A 23,167-nucleotide genomic window follows, 5' to 3' on the forward strand; every position below is an offset into this window, starting at 1 on the left:
CAACCGTTTGCCAGGCAGATGCATGCTGATAACAGACAGAGGTACTATTAGAGATCCTGCTAAAGCTAGTCCACTGGGTGTCATTCTGCCCAGAGAGGAAATCCGAGGCACGGGAATGTGCTCGAATTCACAGCAGTTCTTCATGAAACTCTCTGACCCAGAGAGGTGAAGCTGACAGAGAACTCTGACAGCACAGGCTCAGGCAACCCCTGAGCATGCACAGTGGATAGGTCCAGAGGTGCCTTGAGATCATGGAAGTGAAGCCCTCTGCCAGACACATCTGCACACGTATAGCAGAAACCAACAAACATTCCGCACACCAAGCAGGGCTACAACTGCCACACTGGTTTGAGGCTACTATGCCCCTCTGGATCATTCCATCATCCTAGTATTGTTCCCTGTAGAAAAAAGCTTCAAGATATACCCCTTATACACACACATAGACACACACACACACATGCATGGCTTACTATATCTTGTGGAATGTTTGTTTTAACAATTGAACCTACACTGCCCAATCATTAGCACCCAAAGTCTATGCTTTATATTAAGATTTAGTCTTGCTGTTATGTGCATGTTCTGTGGTTTGGGCAGATGTATTATGAATGACATATATCTATCATTATAATGTCACACTGAATAGGTTAGCCGCCTTTAAGAAATTCTCTGAGCTACCCCAGTTGTTGTGAAGCAAACCCAACATCCTCAGAGATGGGGCGTAGGGTACCCTTTTCTCACTATCACTATGAATTCTAAAACTTAGAAACATTACTTTTCTTTCGATGTCAACATACGCTGCTAGCTTTGATGTGACAGATTCATTCAGGTGATATTCAAGATTAGAAAATAAGTCCATTAAATGATGGACAGCAAAAAATGTGTCGTGTCTCACAGCTTAGCTACTGGGGAAAAAAAAAAACACTTGAACTTGAAAACACAGAAGCAAGCTTTCAGAAACTCTGGAACAGGACATACATGAGACGACATGCAAACACCAGACATCCATCTTATCCCCTTGGGTGACTCTTTTCATTAGTGTTAATGGGCTCCGTGACTATGTTTAGAGACTTTCTGGCAATTCTGTAAGAACACAAATCTTATTCTCTTGATGAGGTCCATTCTCTTAAACAAACAAACAAAAAATTCTATGGGTTCATATTAACACACATACACGTGACTGCTTGTATTTTACTTCTAATCACTTCTCCCTTTAATTGGAATTTATTAGTGTTATTAGAAGTCCTGCCAAACATTGAGTAACACAATGTAAAAATAGTACCAAAATTAGATTACACCAACATTTCTAATTAAATCCCTTTCATCGGGATTTAAAAATTTATAACTATGTGCAAAAGGGAGTAGCACTGGGTGTCAGTGCTCGCCACAAATGATTTAAACTCAACACACAATAGAGCACATATCACTATTTATTAACACCGATTTGCATGGGTTGAAAGCACTACATGAAACTAAACCAGGAAGCATGAACCACAACCTGGCACCTGTGGGGGCCAACATGCCTCCCTCCTGTGCGTGTATGTGTACGTCTCTTCTGAAAGCACTATTCGCAACACGAAATGCACGGAATTGAAAGAAGGTAAAGTGATAAACATGAAAATCTTTCAGTAACAGTCCTGCAAACCACAGTGCCTAAAAGGGGGAAAGGGGGGTATGACTACCACTATTACTATCACTATCATCCCATTGCTCATCGATTTGCTCGAGTGGGCACCAGTAACATCTCCATTGTGAGACTTGTTATTACTGTTTTCGGCATATTGAATATGCCACAGGTAGCTTGCCAGGCTCTGCCGTGCGGGCGGGATACTCTCGGTAGCTTGCTGGGCTCTCCGAGAGGGGCGGAGGAATCAAACCCGGGTCAGCTATGTGCAAGGCAAACGCCCTACTGCTGTGCTATCGCTCCAGCCCTGAAAGAAGGTAAAGTGACAAACATGATAATCTTTCAGTAACAGTACTGCAAACCACAGTACCTAAAAGGGGGATAAGGGGGTAAAAAAAAAATAAGAAGAAAAGTGTCTGCCACTGAGGCAGGCTGTGGGAGGGGAGTGGGAAGGAAACTGGGGACATTGGTGGAGGGAAATGTGCACTGGTGAAGGGATCGATGTCAGAACATTGTATGACTGAAACCTAATCACTAACAAGTTTGTAACTGTGTATCTTATGGTGATTCAATAAATATAAATATTTATGAATATATATGGTGCACTGAGCAACTAGAGAAAGAAAAAAAGAAAGAAAGAAAGAAAGAAAGAAAGAAAGAAAGAAAGAAAGAAAGAAAGAAAGAAAGAAAGAAAGAAAGAAAGAAGGAGAGAAGGAGGGAAGGAAGAAAGAAGGAAGGAGGAAGGAAGGAAGGAAGGAAGGAAGGAAGGAAGGAAGGAAGGAAGGAAGGAAGGAAGGAAGGAAGGAAGGAAGGAAGGAGGGAGGAAGGAAGGAGGGAGGAAGGAAGGAGAGAAGGAGGGAGGCAAGGAAGGAAGGAAGGAAGGAAGGAAGGAAGGAAGGAAGGAAGGAAGGAAGGAAGGAAGGAGGGAGGGAGGGAGGAAGGAAGGAAGGAAGGAAGGAAGGAAGGAAGGAAGGAAGGAAGGAAGGAAGGAAGGAAGGAGGGAGGAAGGAAGGAGAGAAGGAGGGAGGAAGGAAGGAAGGAAGGAAGGAAGGAAGGAAGGAAGGAAGGAAGGAAGGAAGGAAGGAAGGAAGGAAGGAAGGAGGGAGGGAGGGAGGAAGGAAGGAAGGAAGGAAGGAAGGAAGGAAGGAAGGAAGGAAGGAAGGAAGGAAGGAGGGAGGAAGGAAGGAGAGAAGGAGGGAGGAAGGAAGGAAGGAAGGAAGGAAGGAAGGAAGGAAGGAAGGAAGGAAGGAAGGAAGGGAGGAAGGAAGGAAAGAAGGAGGGAGGAAGGAAGGAAGGAAGGAAGGAAGGAAGGAAGGAAGGAAGGAAGGAAGGAAGGAAGGAAGGAAGGGAGGAAGGAAGGAGAGAAGGAGGGAGGAAGGAAGGAAGGAAGGAAGGAAGGAAGGAAGGAAGGAAGGAAGGAAGGAAGGAAGGAAGGAAGGAAGGAAGGAAGGAAGGAAGGAAGGAAGGGAGAAAGGAAGGAAGGAAGGAAGGAAGGAAAGAAATGCACGGGAAAAAATATGCAGGTCTAGCTAGCGTATATGACATTCTGTTCACCACGACAAAGCAATTGAAACACCACATGTTCTTCTCTACCAGGTTTTCTCTTCTAACACTTCCTTCTAGTCCCTGCTCTCCTGCTTCCATCACCCATCTTTCAACATTTCTTCCCTACTGAGCTCTCACCCTTGGTCCCTATTTTCTTAGACGCACACTTACTCCGCAAGGAAAGACAGAGTCACTGATAATCACCACAGAAAATGCTCTGGTGCTTTGGAGACAGGACAGCGCAGAGTCTCAACTTAGGCAATAGTGGGCAGCATTAAGGAAGATGATGCTTCACCGGGGGGGGGTGGGGGGGGAGACTATCTCAGGCAAAGAAAGTGCTCAAGAGAAAGCTCAGAGGCACAGACGCCATAGCCAGGAAGCAAGAACCATTCCACACAGTAACCGGGTGGCGGGGAGGAAGGGGGGTAGGAGACAGGAAGAGACCAGTTCTGGTAAGAGAGGAGGAAGGAGAGTTAAATTGGGCCAGATAATTAAAGGTCTTGTTTTCCAATGAGTGCGGTCTTTATCCGCTCTGTTTTTGTTTTCATGGTGCTGAACAATGCAGCGGAGAAACAGATGGACACAGTAAGAACACGCCATTGTCTTTAGAGAAAGGCGCAAGGACAATGCAGTAGAGAGTGAAGAGCCTTTTCAACAGAGGTGTGGGACTCTATCCTATATGCCAGAAAATCCATTCATACCTCACACCATATGCAGAAAGCTAAGTAAAAACAAACCTTCGGCCTAAACATACAACCGAAAACTGTACACGCCTTAGAGGAAACCACTGGAGAACATTTCTGAGACTTTGGAGAAGGCAAAGGTTTCTTACATATCACACCAAATGCATAATTCACAAAACAGCACATTGGAAAAAGAAAACGGATCTTATTAAAATTTAAAACTGCTGATTCTTAACATGATGGCCTCTCAGCATCTGTATTGCAACGCATAATGCCCAAAAGGAGAGAGAGAGAGTAAGAAGGAAACTCTCTCCCATAGAGGAACGGGGTAGGGTCGGGTGGGGGTAATAGAAGGGATACTGGGGACACTGGTGGTGGAAAATGTAGATTGGTGGAAGATGGAGGTGTATGTATGACTGTAACTCATACATTGTACATTGTATGACTGAAACTCAATTGTGAAAGCTTTGTATCTCACGGTGATTCAATTAAAAAACAAACAAACAAAAAAACAAACAAAATGCAGTATAAGAACACTAGGGGAAAAAAAAACCTCCTGATCCTTAAAGATGACAGTAAAAAAAAAAGCCATAGGCGTAAATAAAAACCTTTGTAGAGCCTTTATCTGATAAAGGGATTAAATTTGGGGTTAAAAAGACCTCTCTAAATTCAGCAATAAGGTGGGCGAGATAGATCCAAGAACTGGAGTTTATTATTTGCATGCCAGACACCCAAATTTGATCCCCGCACACTGGCCCTCAAGCCCCTGAGCACCACCCAGTGTAGTTTCCCTTCCCCCACCCCCCATTCCCGCTCAAACCAAAACAACCCAACTATAAGAAAACCAATAATGTCATGCAAAACTGGTAAAAGATTTGAACTCTTACAGAAAGTGAGCACATAAGTACATGAAGAGAGATTCCACAACATTTATCATCAGAGAAATGCAAATTCTCTTCCATAATCAAAGACTACATATAAATACTAAAATTAAGAAGACTGACTACGCCAGATGTTGAAGAAGCCAGAATCGTCATAAACTGACAGTGGGAATGTATAAGGGTACAATGATTAAAACAACCCAAAAAAAGAGGTTAACCGTTTCTTAAAAAGTTAAATAGACAGTTGCCATACGATCCAGTCTTTCCACTCCTAGATATTTACCTGAGACAAAAGGAAATGTATATTTATTTTTTGTATACAAATATCTACACAAAAGCATATCTCTAATTCTTAATAGCCACTTTATTTGTAATACTGAAAGGCTAGAAATACCTCAACTGCCCATTACTGGGTGAACCGATGAACCCACTGTTATAGAATCAGCAGGGGGATACAGCCCCACAAAGAAACACCATTGATAGAGGTGATGCTATCGGTAAAACTTACAGCAGTCATGCCGGGTAACAGAAGCCAGAGTCAAAAAAAAATGAAAGCTATAGGATTCTATCTATATAATAGTCCAGAAAATGCAAACTAATTTCTAGGAATTAGGCTGGCTGCTATCAAGGAAGGATCCCACTGAGAGAACAGATGACCAGGACACACAAGAAAACTCTGTGCAAATAGTCACTATCCTAACTGGGATGGCATGACCATCATTGATGACACAAATGTGTTGACTGTATGTCAGTTCTATCTCAATAAAGCTATTTGGGGAGGGGCGAGGGAGAGGAAAAGGGAGAGAGACAGACAGACAGACAGACAGACAGGGGGTAGGGGGCTGCCTTGCCTGCGGCCAACCCCGACTCAATACCTGGCACTGCATACAGTCCCCAAGCATAACAGACATCACTTCTGAGCAATGACAAATCATTGCTGAGTATAACTAAATGTAACTCCAGAAATAATTCCTGAGCACAGCCCAGCATGGCCTTCAATCAAAACAACAACGTTGTTTTCAAAATAAACAACGAATTTCAAGCATTGACTCATTTCATTTCTACTCTGCTTGCATTCTTTTTATAAGAAAACCGAGTGTGTGAGACAGAGCAACACAGGCTATCTGAGTTTGCATTCCAGACAGCTGCTTATAACAAGGTTACAATGATAAAAGGAATACAGCAACATGAATGGAATAGGTTGGGAGGGGCAGGGAAGATAGCACAGAGGGTAGGGCCCTTGCCTTGCACGCAGCCAACCCTGGTTCGATCCCCGGCCTCCCACATGGTCTCGCAAGCCTGCCAGCAGTTACCTCCTGAGCACCACTGGATGTGGCATGAAGACAAAAAAGAAGAAGACTGGAATACGCACCTCAGCCAAGACCAAGTTTGGTATAGGGCCATAACAAATCTGTAATCTATAAAATTGCTGCTTCTCCTTGCTTTGTTTTTACTTAAACTACCAAATTTATTTATTTTTTTTACATAACTGCAAAAGCTCAGTGATACACAGCTGTCCTATTTTTAGATTGTTTTTTACTTGATGATGAAAGACTACATAGAATGGCTCCAAGCCCTTATGTCAACAGGATGCTGCAATATTACTGTGAACTAACATTTAGATTCGCGCACTACAGCATGTAAATACTCTGGTAGGAGGGGTGTTTAAACTGATAGACAGAACAGTGGGGTGCTGCAGGAAGGTGCAAAAACAATGAAAGGAGTGAGAAAAGTACAATCTTAACTACATCCATTATAGGAGGTTGTAAAAAATATTCCAAAACAGTAAATACGATTTAAGGGTCTGCTTTCTACTCTGGGGTCCCCTCAGGAACGGGGCTGTGGGGTGGGGGCAGGCCAAGTCCCTGCCCTGCCAAAGCCCCCACAAAGCCCCCACCATACAATGGGTCAAACTTTACTGCTTCACAACGAATCTCTAGAGAGATGCCAAGCTGACAAAACTTCCAGGTACACTGGTTTTCGACTGAAAACTCTGGGGTCTTCTCAGAGTGGGGGTGGACAGCCGTGCCCACACTCCGACCTTCCATACCGCCAGAAGCCACAGCAACCACACCCACATTTCACAGCTGCCACCATGGAAAAGTTCAGCTTCCCGGCCAATCTTGGAAGAGGCGGCAAGAAGCCAAGCCGATGAAACTCACAGGTACACCAGGCTTCTGGCTGAAAAACTCTGGGGTGGCCTCAGGAGGGGGTGGGCCAAGAATCATACCAAGTCCGTAGATCCTGGAGCTCCCAGAGAGTGACGCCTCCAAACTCCACGAGACTGACAGCCCAGCTGGAGCACAGCAAATTAGATGGAAAGTTGCAAATAAGCCAACTCAGCTCAATAAGCAAAAACAATTACACAGAAGCCTCCCCTGTCAACAAACAGCTCAGGGAATCTTTAGATGGTAACTTTAATCACCCCATTGTGAGATACAACAATTTCCACGAACTTTCTTTCACTGGACTATTTTTGGTAATTCCACTTATCATTTTTGTTGGAACAAGCCAAAGGGACAGGGAGGTGGGTGAAACACTGGGGACAATGGTAGAGAAAAGGTCACTCTGGTGGTAGGACTGCTGTCGGGACACTGCATGTCCAAACAATTGTATTATGAACAATTTTGTAAACCACAGTGTTTAACATATTTTGTTCTTAAAAAAAAAACTTCAGCTTTCTCACCTAGAGGGTCTGAAAATAAAACACACACACACACACACACACACACGCATGCACATACACACACACACACACCTCCCTACATACAGGTTCTTAAGACAATAGCTATTAAATAATATGAAAAGACAAAGAGCTCCAACAATCTAGAATAAGGTCGAAGCCCGGCCAGGATGCATTCACTGGCAGTTTCTTTGGTTAACCTACAATGGTGAGCTAATCTACTTTGGAACTGAATCAAGGGTTTGAAAGATATATGACTTTTCAAGGAGCCACTGCTAAGAACGTCCATTGTTTTCCATCTTTCCTAACTTAGGAAAACACACATAGGCTCAGATCTTTTCTTTAATGTTTAGATTTGGAAAACAAATTCTAGAGAAGTGCTATGTCATAGCAGAATATTGGACTCCGAGAGTGGTGGTTAGAGACTAGAAAAGAAGTGAGGTAATCAGCCTGATCTGACTCAGTTGCCCTTAAAAGCGATGCATCTAAGGCAGCATCCTCTGAGCAGGCAGAGCAAAGGAGACTAGCAAGGCTAGAGAACTCATACTGGAAAAAAAGGGCTACATGTAAGGGCAGACGAATTTATAGTATTTTATAAAATACTAAAAAGTTCTGATCATTTATTGGTTGGCTTTTTGTTTGGCAGTAGCACAAAAATTTCTCATTCAAGGGCTAGAGTCTGACAGTACCATCAAAGATGGTACTCTGACGGGTCACAAGTAAAGTGAGTTTGTAAACTTTCAGGAAATGAGAAGGTAATTGGGGAGATCAATTTGTGGCATAAAGGTATCAATTGTGGCATGTGGCTGAAAGACTTGACAAAAATGTTATCCTCTTTGTAACAGGTGCCATAATTATATAAGTAACAGATCATTCAAAATTAGCTGTAACAGGTACCATAATTATATTAGTAACAGATCATTCAAAATAAGACTGGTGCTAAAAGGGGGAAAAAGGAATCCTTTCTTCATACAGTCTACACACATCAGACAATTGGCTATGTTTTTTAGAGAGCAGCGGGTGCTTTAAGATTCATGATTAATTTAAAGTGTCTTTCATCCGCCTTAAAGGAAAATGTCAATATGACCAACTGGGATATTTTTTGAGAGTAACAGTGACTTATAGAAGGAAGCAAAAATCTACAGAATAAGCTGTTGGCATTCATAGAGAACTCAATCTTCTAAGATAGCCACAAGACAGAATGAAAGTTGTCTGTAAAAATTTAAAGAATAGGTGTTTATATAATATATATACATGTATGTATATGAGGAATGAGAATATGTAGTTATAAATGAATATAATATTAGAAATACAGAAATGAAATCTAGAAGTGTGCTCCCTTGGCAGGCTTAAAATAACTTATTTTTATTGCTTGTTACAACTAAATGATAGGTAGAATTATTAAAAATGATTCAGTAAAAGGAAGTTTGTGGGAATTGTTGTGTTAATTTCACATGAAGGCTGAATTTTAGCTGTGAATCACAACGTGCCCTTGCAGTGTGAACTCTGCCTCCCACGAGGCCAACACACACGTGTCCATGCCCAGCCTGGCTGGCATCGCCTGTGTTCCAGGAAGCCAACGCCAAGGCTGACTTTGGAGCCTGACGCCCTGGCTCCATGTTGCATGCAGTCTAGGGGAGGAACAGAATTCAGAAAGCAAAAGAAGAGAAGCACCAGAGTTCTGCCGCTTCCCTCCAGCCCTCGGCTCCCTCCCCACCTCTCCACCATCGGACTCAGGAGCTTCAGTACTCTTCAGCTGCGCTCGCTCGCCACCCTGCAGTTCTTCAACAACATCAGTTCTCACCGTGCTTCAATCGCGCTGCTCCCGCTTTCCCACCCCACCCACCACGTCCTGTCTGACCTAGGGCATCCAGCATCCTCAGGAAGTCAGTTCTGGAGACCTGACTTTTTAAGTTGCCTTAACTTAGGCTGAAGCGACCGTAGAGCAGGTAAGGTGCTTGCCTTGTAAGGTGCTTGCCTTGCATGTGGCCAACCCGGATTCAATCTCGGCACCACATATGGTCCCTGCGTCCCGCCAGGAGTGATCCATGTGTTACAGAGTCAGGAGTAAGCCTTGAGCCCTGAAAGTGTGATCCCCAAACAAACAAATAACCAAGTTGCTGTAATAATTCAACATCTATAATTAGTGCTGTCACCAAATTCTCTTCAGTTAAACCTTGGTTTTTAGTATACTAGGTAAAAATTGTTTATGTGTTATTTTTTGACATTTGGGCCCTCCCCAGCACTCTTCAGGGGGCCAAGACTCTCTGATCAAGGCATGCACACTAACCATCTCCCCAGCCCCTAAATATTGCATATCTTTAAAGCAAGTTGTACCTATTTTGAGGGCTAACTAGACTATTCTACTTCTTTTCTATTTTTTTTTTTTTTTTTTTTGCTTCTTGAGTCACACCTGGCGATGCACAGGGGTCACTCCTGGCTCTGCACTCAGGAATTACCCCTGGCGGTGCTCAGGGATATGGGATGCTGGGAATCAAACCTGGGTCGGCCGCGTGCAAGGCAAACGCCCTACCCGCTGTGCTATCGCTCCAGACCCTTCTTTTCTATTTTTTAATTAAGAAGAAAATTAATAATTTTTTAAAACCTCCACAAACTGAATGCTGGAAAAGCAGGAAGGCAAATGAGGCACGTGACTGTGCATTTAGGTGCACAGGTGACCGAGAAGAACCAGAGCGTGGGGAGCCACTGGAGAATGAAAGAGTGAGAGCTTTTCACCTGGCAATTCGAATGCACTCTGCTTGTTCTCCTCTTCTTTGCCTCTGCATCCTCTGTGGTTCCAGATTCAGCAGAACCTGGGACAATCCCATGTCGCATCTTCCTTTGATCCTAGCTTCTCATCATCTTCAGACTTCCTAGAGACTGAGGAGACAGTCACGCCGAATCTTTGAGCTCCCTCCTTTCTCAGATCCAGGTTAACCATAGGTTTGGAATCAGATGACAGGTCTTTCGATGAAACTGAGGAAAGCCCAAATCTCACCATTTGGGCCGCTTTCTCGCTCTCCAAACTCACAGGAATACTGAACCATTCAGCCATCCTCTGCATTCTCTCAATCTGCGTTATTCCATGTGTAATTTTTATCAATTTATTCTTTGATGCTGCACCAACCATCTTTATATCGAGGGTTCTTCCCCTTCACGGTAGGGCTTAGATTCTTCTTCCTCTGTTTCATTTCTCAGTACAGCTTCTTCATTTTGCTTCCTCTTCAGCATCAAGATATGCCTGGAGATCACGTTTCATTTTCTTGGTCTCCTTCCCATGAGCAAGACACTCCTGCTTCAGCTCAGCAAGCTTCAGCTTATGGAGCTCCACAAAGAGCTCTCCCAGTGTCCTCTTGTTAACCTTCCCCCCCGACCACTCTACATTTGCCGAGTCTTATATTCCCCATCTATCTGAACCTTCACTGTGATGCTAATAACCTATACCAATATTCATGTCCCATGACAGAGGGATCTCTCTATTTTCAGGGCATAAGTTCCAAGATGTCCCACGGAGACCTGAAATCTGAATGCTATTAACCCATATATATATGTATGTATATATATATATCCACAACTACATTTTAATTCTCTTTCTTTGTGGTATTCTGTCTGCTTTTGGTAACAGTGTGATATTTGCTTCATGGAAACTGTTTGGAAGTGTTTTTGATACTTCAATTTCCTGGAAAAGCTTAAAGAGGATTGGGAGTAAGTCCTCTTTAAAGGTTTGGAAGAATTCACTAGTGAATCCATCTGGGCCAGGACTTTTGTGCTTGGGGAGACGTTTTATTACCATTTCAATTTCTTGATGGTGATAGGTCTGTTCAGGTATCCCAGGTCTTCTTGGTTCAGCCTTGGGAGGCTATAGGAATCTAGGAATTTATCCATTTCCTCAAGGTTTTCGTGTTTCGTGGCAGAAAGATTCTCAAAGTAATCTCTGAGGATCCTTTGAATTGCCGTAGTTTCTGTTGTAATGTCCCTCTTTTCATTTCTAATTAGGTTTATTAGGGTTTTCTCTCTCCCTTTTTTTGTGAGTCTTGATAGAGGTTTATAGATCTTATTTATTTTCTCAAAGAACCAGCTCTTGGTTTCACTGATCTTTCAAATTGTTTTTTAGGTTTCCATCTCATTAATTTCTGCTCTGAGTTTTATTATTTCCTTCCTCCTGTTAGGATTGGGCTCCTTCTGCACACCTACATTTTTTTCCAATTTATTTATTTTTAATTAGTGAGTCACCATGAGGGTACAGTTACAGATTTATACATTTTTGTGCGCATGTTTCCCTCATACAAAGTTCGGGAACCCATCCCTTCACCAGTGCCCATTCTCCACCACCAGTAAACCCAGCATCCCTCCCAGCTCCCCAGTCCCATCTCCCCCCACCCCACCCTGCCACTGTGGTAGGGTATTTCCTTTTGTTCTCTCTCTCTACTTAGGTGTTGTGGTTTGCAATAGAGGCGCACACCTACATTTTAAACATACTCTGAAATCAAAATTGTGTAGCTATAGTCTCTCAACTCACTTCCAATCTATCTTACCACACATACTATTTTGCAATGACAGTTGACCGTGGGTAACTGAGACCTTAAAGTGAAGCTATGAAACACCCTACTGTCCATATTACAAAGTCTTTCCTAAAAAATATCAGAAGCCTCACCTCAGAAAGTGATCACTTCTGATTTCTTGATAATTAAATAACCTGACAGAAAACACCCAAGGTGTGAAACTTCAAGATATGGAATGCAGGAAACACTCAAATTAGTTCCAGAACATGAGCAACATCGAACAAGTCGAAATCTGGTTAAAGAAGACTTGAATCCATAAATGAGATTTTTCAAAGCTCCTTCTACCTTAGATCCTTATTTCTTCCTCACCAAAACCAAAAAAAAAAAAACCACAATGACTATTTCCAAGCTCTGTGGTATATTCTAGGACAGTTATTAATTATACTTCAGTTCCATGATAGTAAGTAGAGAATAATCACAGCACTGAAAACGGAAAGATCATGGACTTTGTGGATTTGGGTGCTACTAGAGTTCAAAGTATTTGCTCCGGGTCATTTTAATTGATACTGAGGCAGAAAAATGGTTGTGACCATATCTAAGTCAAAAGGGAAACGTGGGAGAGAGTGGAATTCAGTCCCTGGCCAGGCAGCCTGCAGCACGCCGACCCACATTCGACCGAACCACCCTTACTACCAGCTATTTTCACAGTAAGTTCAAAGGAGTCAATGATACAACTATTTATTTCGAAAGAAATCTGCTTTCGTCAGAAAACAGGACATCTTCAAGAGTAGCCCAGGATAGATTTAGTAGGGTGACTCTGCATTGGTCCTGTATAGTTGTAAAGTTTCTGAGCTAGTGCTACTAAAAATAGTTACTTTCCTTGAATAAATTTCCTTTAATAAATTTTAATAGATAAGTTGAAGCCCCCATCCCCTAGAACACAGACACTTAAGATAGTCTGCATTTCAGTTACAAAGTGAATATAGTCATTTCACTCTGAGATGTTATGATTACACGGCCAGGCACACAATTACAGGATTTTCAGTGTAAACTGACTCCGGCTTTGAAACTCCAGCCTTTCACTCCTCACACGGGCATGTATTTCTCTCCTGACAGTCCCAGCCATGTTCTCTGAACCCTCTGCCACTTTCTCTCCCCACCTTCTTGTCATTTGTACCATTTTCCTATGTATATTTTTTTAAATAGTGCAAGACAGGGTTTCTATTTTTCTCTTCATGACTCTGCTCCTTGTTACATGTGCTGGGTAGAAATGGTAACGGTTCCTATCACTCAAGGGCTGCGCCAAGTCCTCCGAGATCCCGAATGTCCGAGTTTCCTTCTCTTCTCCCTTCCCTCCTGCTCTCCTGCTCATCAGTCTCAGTGCCCAAGAAAGTGGGAAAGGCAGCAAGATCTAGGCTGGAAGGGAGCCAACTCTAAAGTTGGAGAACGGGCCACCACACCGACTGATCAATGACCAACACCAGCCAACTCGAAGCCTAGGAACATCTCAGGCAATGCGGCTATTTCCACCGGGGGCTTGCATGGGGGTCAAGTCTCTCTTTTATAGTAGAGAGAGAGTATGGGGAATATTGTCTGCCATGGAGGCAGGGGGAGGGTGGGAAAGGGGGGGTATACCCGGGATATTGGTGGTGGGGAAAGTGCACTGGTGGAGGGATGGGTGTTTGATCATTTGTGATTGTAACCCAAACATGAAAGCTTGTAACAACTATCTCACAGTGATTCAATAAAATTTAAAAAAAAACAGTCTCTTTTTATAAGATGCTATAGTGTAAACAAAACATGTCATAAAAATTAGAGATGCTCTTTGTTTTGCTTATTTTACTCCATTTTGTTTCTGTTTTGTTTCTGAAAGCAACATGAGAAAGTTTTCAAAATAATGATTAATTTTTAAATGAAAGAATCATTATTCTCATCAGAAAACACAGACTCCCTTTTTGCTTTAACTTCCAGATGTTATTGTGAAATTATTGCTTTGATCATATTTAGCTATAAATAATGATATTTACTCAGACATTTGATCATAAATGAAATCCACCAATCACTCTAACTTCCATAAAATTGTCAAATAGCAGCTCCATTTGATGTGATTCTGTAGAGACTTAATCCTGGGAAAAAATGCAGTAAATGTATCTACAAAGAAGTCAGTCATTTTCAAAATTAAATTCTCTCAAGAGTGCAGTTATACTTCCATAATCGGAAGAAGTGCCGTTTAACCATGTCCTAGGCAAGTATGTATTAATTGATCAATAATCACCCTCATTTTAGAGAATTAGGCACTAACAAGAAAGTTATGTTTTCTCTTTATGGATATCAGGTAAATTATACGTAATATAGTATATATTCCTTCAGGGCAAGGATTATGTTATATAGATTATAAACATATATATAAATGAAGTGTAAGATTCTTCATTATTCTTGCCTTGAAACAATAAAATATTCATTGTTGCTGAAATGGTATGTATACCTAGACACAGGTGAAATGTTTCACTAGAAAATAACATAGATAGTATAAAGGACACAGGACTGGAGTTGTCTAATCAATAACTTAGCTGCGACTCTGCCATTACTAGCTGACTGGCCTTACATTTAGTGTTTATTATTTTCTTCATGTTTCCTCACTGGAAAATAAAGGCAACAATTCAACTACTAAATGAGGTAATGCATGAGAATACATTCTATAAACTCTAAAGTCATAAACAAATATTGTTAAGATAACACACCAAAAAAATAAAGAGACCAGGGGTTGGAGAGATTGTACATTAGGTATGGCGCTTGCCTTGCACACAGCCGACCCGGTTTGATCTCTGGCACCCCACATGGTCCCCCCGTGCCTCACCAGGAGTGATCCCCGAGCACAGAGTCAGGAGAGAGCCCTGAGTACTGCTGGGTTTGACCAAAATAAATAAATACAACAAAAGAAAGAGACCCACAAATAAAAGGAAACCATATCCTAGAAAGTTGGAGTGAGATACGGTCATCTCTGGTTTAGACCCCGGGTGTGAACTTTACCATGAGTAAAGCTAATTGCCACCATTTATTAAATCCTAACTGTGTGCAAGGACTTTTATGAATTAACCTAGTTAATTCTCCCATCAGCCCTGTGAAGAATGAAGAGGGGCTCCTCCTGTTTACAAATGAGGCAGTTTGGAATTATGCAAGCAGAATAACTTTGTTGTAGATTAATACAAGGGCGAGCAAGGATTTCAATTCAAGTCTAACTCACAGACTGTGCTCCTAATTAGAGGGGGGGAAAGTTGCTTTCAGAATAAAATTACTATCTTCTACATTGACTAGAGTACTGTGAATTTTGTTTTAGCCCTGGTTAAAAATAAATTGGGGAGAGGATAGAGAAGGAGCTAACTATTTGTGCTTGTTAATACTTTTATAAATAACCACGGGGCTGCAGAGCTAAGTGGATAAGGTGCTTGCCTCACGCTGGACCCAGGTTCAATCCCCGGCACCCTGTGTGGTCCCCTGAGCCCTGAAAGGAGTGATTCCTGAGCACTGAGCCAGGAGTAATCAAACACAAAACAAACACAAATCTTAGATGCATCCAGAGAAAATAAATATTTCAACTGGAACAAAGCTAAGAATGATCGTAAACAATGTAAGGGACGCAAAGGAGTCTCATGCTCACGATTTTCTTTTTCTGCTCACCACTGGACCACACTCAGCAGTGCTGGGGCGCTCCCTCCAGTTTAGCTCATTACTCGGGGACCATTCCCTGAGATGCTTATACAACCACCTAGTGCCAAGGATCAAACCCTGGGCTTCAGCGTGGAAAGCAGGTGTGCTGGCCCTTGGAGCCAGCTACCTGGCACCAGGGAACAACGTCTTTAATCAGAGGCCTGATGAAAATGCTTTTCAACTAAGTATCAGAGCAAAATAGAGGTAGGAGAGGAAAAGTGATGCTCAGCCATGTGAAAGCTAAATTGGGAAATAGCGTGCTCGGTTCCTCAAAAAAGAGTGGGAGTTAAATGGAATTACCAGATGATCACACAAATCCACTTGAAGGTACATACCCCAAAGCAGAAACTAGAGCTGGTATGCAATTTGTATGCCCACAATAATATGGCGTTAAGTATTGTCACAATAAGCAGGAGGAACACATTCTAAATTCCTATCAAAAGTGGACAAAGACAACATGGTAGAAAAAGCAAGAGCAACTAACTGCCTTTAAAAGGAAAAAAGAATACTGTTACACGTTTTAAAGAAGATGAACCTGGAGGGCATCAGGATCAATGCAATACACTTGTTACCTTGGACAAAAACAGTATCACTGTTTTTGTGACTGTATCACTGTCACTGCCATCCCGTTGCTCATCTATCTATCGAGCAGACACCAGTAACCTCTCCATTGTGAGACTTGTTACTGTTTTTGCCTGTCAGGCTCTGCCTTGTGGGCGAGACACTCTCGGTAGCTTGCCGTGCTCTCCGAGAGGGATGAAGGAATGGAACTTGAGTCGGCCTCGTGCAAGGCAAACGCCCTACCCACTGTGCTATCCCCCAGCCTGTACTGCAAAAACAGTTTCATTGCAATTACAGGACATACCTCCAAAAGCCAAACTCAGAGGGAGGGAAGGAGGAAAGAAGGAAGGAAGGGAGGGAGGGAGGGAGGGAGGGAGGGAGGGAAGAAGGGAGGAAGGCGATCAGCAGCTTGGGAAAAGCAAGAGTAGGAGATGAATTTTTAAAATTTCAGTTTTGAAAGATGAAAATTGCTGGAGATTGGTTAATGAACAACGTAAATGCACTTAAGAGAGCTTGTATGCTTTAAAATGGGTACAACAGTAAATGTTATATGCATTTCCCACCACTGAAGATAAATGTCATTTCTGAAGTAGGAAAACAATTCAGCAACAGATCTGTACCATTGCAAATGCTGGAAAACTGAGAGATGAGGGGGACAAGTCACACCTCAGAAGGGACTTAAGGGCCAAAGAGACAGGTGAGGGTTAAGATGCTTCCCTTGCGCCACATCTGACCTCCGAGCAAAGACAAAATGTTCACACTAGAAACAAAGAAACAAAATGAAAAAGAAGTGATACAAGGTGATCTCCAGTAAGTGCGGTACAGGCACCTGGTGATGTTTTAGAGCTGATTTAGAACAGGAGAGGCAAATGGTCATATCCCTTTTCAAATTGCACAAGCTCTAACTTGGTTAATAGCACCATTCCAGCACTCGTTTACTAGCTTCTATAACTATGCTATGCTTACTCAAAATGTTCATATTAAAGAACACTCCAGAGGGGCTGCAGTAATAGTACAGCAGGTAAGGCGTTTGCCTTGCACACAGCTGACCCGGGTTCGATTCCCAGCATCCCATATGGTCCCCCGAGCACCACTAGGAGTGCAGAGCCAGGAGTAACCCCTGTGCATCGCCGAGTGTGACCCAAAAAGAAAAAAATAAAGAAAGCTGCATAAAGGGTGTGTGGGAATTCTTATGTTTTTACAACTTTTCTCTAAGTCTGAAGTTACTTCAAAATTTTAAATCTGGGGGGTTGGAGTGATAGCATAGCGGATAGGGCATTTGCCTTGCAAGCAGCCGACCCGTGTTCAATTCCCAATGTCCCAGATGGTCCCCGAGCACTGCTAGGGGTAATTCCTGAGTGCAGAGCCAGGAGTAACCCCAATGCATCTTCAGGTGTGACCCAAAAAGCAAAAAAAAAAAAAAAATAAATTTAAATCTGGGATTTTTTTTGTTTTTTAAAGTAGGGTTAGCATGCTACTGCCATAAGAGGTGCACTGTTAATCTAAGTGAACAAACCCCCAAATTAGCACATTTTAGGCCTAGCTTCTAGGAAAGAATTTTCTGTCTGATTTAATAAAATAGGAACATATATTTGGCAATAATCCAATAATACTACTGGTATAGCATAAAAATTTCATGGAGCAAACTCAAAAGGCTTCCTGCCTGGGTTAGAATGGTATAGTACGATGAGTAGGACATGCACTCTGCATGCAGTCGACCTGGGTTCAATCCCCAGCACCACCTATGGGCCCCAAGACCTGCCAGGAGTGACCCCTGAGCACAAAGGCAGGAGTAAGCCCTAAGCACTGCCGGGGCTCCCCCAAACAAACAAACAAAAAGCTTTCTTCCCATAGTTGCATCACAAGTGGTAAAACAAATCCCCAAACAAATTCAATGAATGTGGGGAAATGTGTATGTAATAATTGGGGATGATACAAATAAATACATATGGCTTTTTTTTATAAAAAGAACTGTTTTATATAATTCTGCACACTATGTGAAATACAATCACTTCTAATCAATTCTTAATATTAGAGTAATAATTTGCAGGGGAAATTTCCATAATCAAAGCAGAGCCTTTTCCCTCTACTATTCCTGTCTAAAAGATCCATGTATTTAATTACCAACCTTCTTACTCACTTCAATCTGGCAAAAACAGTTTTATGAAGTAGAAAAAGCATAAAACTAAAGTCGATATTTATTGATCAGCTATATTGTGCCAGGTACTTCTCTAAATACTTTATCCATGGATTACCTGATAATCTATTCTAATTGTCACAAGACTGAAGAGAATATACTCCATTTTTATAGATGAATTCTCTGGCCACTGGGGAAGTTTACATAAATCTCAACTGCCCTGGACTGTCAAAAGCCAACCTCTGTGAAATGTCGTGTTTGCTTCATGCCTGCCTTACCTAACCCTGCTCTGAAATCCCAGAGAAGTGGGCAATATTCACCTTGGTACTGGGGACATATAGGCACTCAATATACAATGGTTAAAGAGACTGTTAGAGATGGAAAGATTGTAAAGTGGGTAAGATGCTTTTCTCGCACACAACAACCTGGTTTTTAAAAATTTGTTTAATGTAAGAGTACTGCTATGTATTCAGCCACTGATCAAGCAGGCATGAACTCCACGACAACCTGAGTTTTATCCCCAATTCCACATGGCCCCCAGAGCATTACCAAGAGTGACCCCTTGTTGCAGAACCAGGAGAAAACCCAGGGTACAGCTGGCTGTGGGAGGGAGGGAGGGAGGGAGGGAGGGAGGGAGGGAGGGAGGGAGGGAAGGAAGGAAGGAAGGAAGGAAGGAAGGAAGGAAGGAAGGAAGGAAGGAAGGAAGGAAGGAAGGAAGGAAGGAGGGAGGGAGGGAGGGAGGGAGGGAAGGAGGGAAGGAGGGAAGGAAGGAAGGAGGGAAGGAAGGAGGGAAGGAAAGAAGGAGGGAAGGAAGGAAGGAGGGAGGGAGGGAGAAAGGAGAGAAAGTGAGGGAAGGGAGGGAAGGGATGGGGAGAGGAATGGAAGGAGGGGAAAGGAAAGAAGGAAAGTGAGAGAAAGAGAAAGAAAGAAAGTGAGAGAAAGAAAGAAAGAAAGAAAGAAAGAAAGAAAGAAAGAAAGAAAGAAAGAAAGAAAGAAAGAAAGAGAGAAAGAGAGAAAGAGAGAAAGAGAGAGAGAGGAAGGAAGGAAGGAAGAAAGAAGAGAAAGAAAGAAAGAAAGAAAGAAAGAAAGAAAGAAAGAAAGAAAGAAAGAAAGAAAGAAAGAAAGAAAGAAAGAAAGAAAGAAAGAAAGAAAGAAAGAAAGAAAGAAAGAAAAAGAAAGAAAGAGAGAGAAAGAGAGAAAGAAAACAGAGAGAAGGAGGATGGAAGGATGGAAGAGGAAGGAAGGAAGGAAGGAAGGAAGGAAGGAAGGAAGGAAGGAAGGAAGGAAGGAAGGAAGGAAGGAAGGAAGGAAGGAAGGAAGGGAGGGAGGGAGGGAGGGAGGGAGGGAGGGAGGGAGGGAGGGAGGGAGAAGGAGAAACTGTAGGATGAGAAATCTGATCTTAAGAAAAATGTACCAGCAAAGCTCCTTAGAGCTCTATCATCCTCACATCCCATACACCACTTCCCCTCAAACCAGCCAAAAAAGTATCAGGAGACCAAGTGGAGGGAACAGAGGAGAGATGAGAAATTTGGGCTCTGGTTCCACTTCCCCCACTGGTAGGCTGTAGGCAACTTAGCCTACCAGTGAAAAATTTTCCAAGGTTCCAAATAGGTGCAATAGAAGTCGACCTGCCCTTCTTAGTCAGCAGATTGTTCCAAAGAATGAGTAAGCCCATCGGAAAGGCTTACCTCTACTTTTCTAACACGTGGCATGTGTGTAAAGCTCCTGGGTATAAAAATCAATGCCTAGTTATATCAGTTCCCTCCCTCCAACCCAAGAATTCAAAGATGGAGCTCCCTTATTAGGACCCGGTGCCTTCCTGTCTGCTGTATTTTAGTAACCTGGCATTTTCACTCTGATGATTTGTGTGTGTGTGTGTTTGTGTGCGTGTGTGTTTGTGTGTGGTATCTTACCAATGTTGGTATAGAAAGTGACTCATCACGTAAACGAAAATCACTGCTTGCAAGTAACGCAAACTGCAAATTACAGGGGGAGAACGAAGATTCTAAAATGCTTAAAAATAATTTAAAAAGTGAAGTCACTTAATCCAATATTTTATTGGAAACTGGACCACATCCAGTTCTCTTAAGGGTACCACAGTTTGGTAACCAGATGTTGATACTGTTCTTCTGCCAAAGAAAACTGCAAGATTTAGAGACTAGTTTTTTCCTTTAGGAATTAGGCTCTGCATACACTTCCAAAACATGCATTTCCCTGATACTTCACCCAATTAGATTAAAAAAATGAAGTATCCCTTTGATTTCCATGCCACTCTAAGACATACCTGTTGTGCCCGGGGCAGGAGACTCCAGAGGAGAAAGTACCTATTTTTTCATTACTTAGCAGAAGAGTAAGATGAACAGCAGCAAATAGCGAGAGCGATGCTCAAATTCGAAGCTAAAAGCTAAGCGCTGAAGGAACAAACAGAGCCGAGCGAACTTAATGATTCCACTGGAACATGCACATACCAACACGCACCCCCGTTAAAGGGACGGATGCTACAGCCCTGGAGAAACAAAGAAACGAAGCAATCAAAGGAACAAACCCTTCAAACCCACCACGGACAGATCACAGTCCATCCTGAGTCGAGATACAAACAGGAACATACCAACCCACAGGGCACAGCGGCGACCAGAGCGTCCTGGGACTCTGGGATCATCCTGGCAAGGGTACAGGACTGCTCTCGCCACACGGGCAGCTGACTGAACCTCAAGGCTGATTCTGGCATCACTGAGGCACCGGGAATCTGATATTTTGTACCGTCTTCAAAGGGTAGCTCTCGTAGTTTTGATTGACGGGGTTACCCACGAAATGGATCTCTGATGGCGTTTCCAGCCTCCTGCTGGTCCCCGATGCAGCCACTGAGTTAACCGAATGGGAATGTCGGATGAACGTGCAGAAGCCCAAAGCACATCACTGAACACACACCTTCGAGCCCATGTCTTAATTTAGAAAATAGTATGGGAGTCAAACAGATCAATATCCAAGTGGCTGTGGAAAATGACTCCACTAATAACAGATAAAATACAACTTCAGGGGGGGAAAAAGGAGAATGACAGATAGCAAGGAACATTTCACACTTACAAAGGGGCATATTTTTGGAAAGATCTATCACAAATGTATACATGCCGAAAAACAGAGCCTCAAGTCTATCTTTTCTACTGCTACGACGTCTGCCATTTTCTTGAAATCTTTCCACCGAAACGTCTCTAAGCAAGATCACCAGTTATTTCTGTGTTGTCCAGTTCAGTGATAAATGGTCAGTCTCTTCTTACTTGTTGTAGCACGTCCTCACCTTTGAAAACACTTTTCCTTTTTTTGGTCTCAGAGGCTCCACACATGCTTAATTCTTCTAAAATACATCATCTTCTGGTTGGGGAAGATACAGCAGCAAGAAGTTGGATGCAGAAAAAGAGGTTTTATTTATTCACTCAGCCATCCACTGGTTATTTCTCTTGCTTTCCTTTCCTGGATTTTGCTTTTGTCTTCTTCTCTAAGACCTAAGTCCCTAATACTTGGTTTGTAGACTTCTCTACTTATTTTATTACTTTACTTGTATTCTTTCTTCGACCAATGACTTTTTACTGATTTTTTTTGGTGTTGTTTAATTTGAGAGACCATATCTGGCAGAACATGGGGGCTACTCCCATCTCAGTGCTCAGGGAACGATATGGTTCAGAGGTTCAAACCCTTGTTTCTAGCAAGCGGAATATGCATGCTAGCTCTTCATGCCATCTCCCCAGCACCAGGGTGTTTACTTGGAGGAAAATTACATTCCCAAGCTTGCAACCCTTTGTCCACATGAGTGGTATGTTCATGAATCCCTTTGCCAGTCTCCATATCCAAGATTTGTGGTTAGTTTCTATTTCTTCGCCTATCTCCATTGACCAGATTTCAGGGCATGTGGCCATAGTCATAACCTCTACAACTCTCAAATGTATAATACCACTGAATTACAAACATATACTCAAATATCCATTTAGGAATATAATAGGCATCAAAAGCTGAGCACTTAATTTCAAATCCTACCCCAAAACCTCCTTCTGCATATTCTTCCCCTTCTAATAAATGGAAACTCCTTTCCGCCAGTGTCTTAGGTCAAATAACCTAAATGGTATCACTGTTTCTTTCAGACCCCCATATGTAATCCTTTAGCAAATCCAATTAGTCCTACTTACAAAAAAATATCTCAGAACCCAGGGGCAACTACTCGGTCTGAACCATTATTTTCTCTTGCTCCATTATTGGGACTTCCCAATTGAGCACAGGAATATGGCTCCTATGCCCATGTATCCTGTCCTCTACCCAGCAGCTAGGGAGATACAGCCAAGTCACCTCACTACTCTGCTCAAAGTACTCTGGTGGCTACTGACCAGAGCACAATCCAAAGTTGGTTTTTTTGCTTTTTGGGTCACATCTGGCAATGCACAAGGGTTACTCCTGGCTCTGCACTCAGGAATCACTCCTGGCAGTGCTTAGGGGGCCATATGGGATGCTGGGAATCGAACCCAGTTTGGCCGCATGCAAGGCAAACGCCCTACCCGCTGTGCTATCACTCCAGCCCTCACAGTCCAAAGTTCTAATCACGGTCTACCCTTCCCAACATTTCTGACATCACCTCCTACCTGGATGTCCTTAAGGGAGGCCTTTGTCTTCCTTTCCCACACTGAAAATAACTCCCATGACGAGAGTACGTTGCTTTGTTCAGTGCTTTGTTGTAAAAGAAAAACATTGCAGAAGCTAGTATTGGGGCACAAGAAACACATGTATTAAATATCTGGGTACCAAATGAAGGTGTCCCCCCCAAAAGTGGGTATCTTCAATACCAGTTTCTACACACATCCCA

At 42.6% G+C, this 23,167-nt stretch overlaps 1 protein-coding gene and 1 pseudogene across 2 annotated transcripts in view; both read right to left on the reverse strand.

The window, feature by feature from the left end:
• Positions 1–23,167, reverse strand: part of TTC28 (tetratricopeptide repeat domain 28) — a 724,018-nt gene that overhangs the window by 405,689 nt on the left and 295,162 nt on the right. The gene's annotated exons all lie outside the window — the stretch shown is intronic.
• Positions 1–23,167, reverse strand: part of LOC105943255 (uncharacterized) — a 58,487-nt pseudogene that overhangs the window by 24,728 nt on the left and 10,592 nt on the right.

Source organism: Sorex araneus, chromosome 9 (assembly GCF_027595985.1).
Source record: "Sorex araneus isolate mSorAra2 chromosome 9, mSorAra2.pri, whole genome shotgun sequence".
NCBI classification, from domain to species: domain Eukaryota; kingdom Metazoa; phylum Chordata; class Mammalia; order Eulipotyphla; family Soricidae; genus Sorex; species Sorex araneus.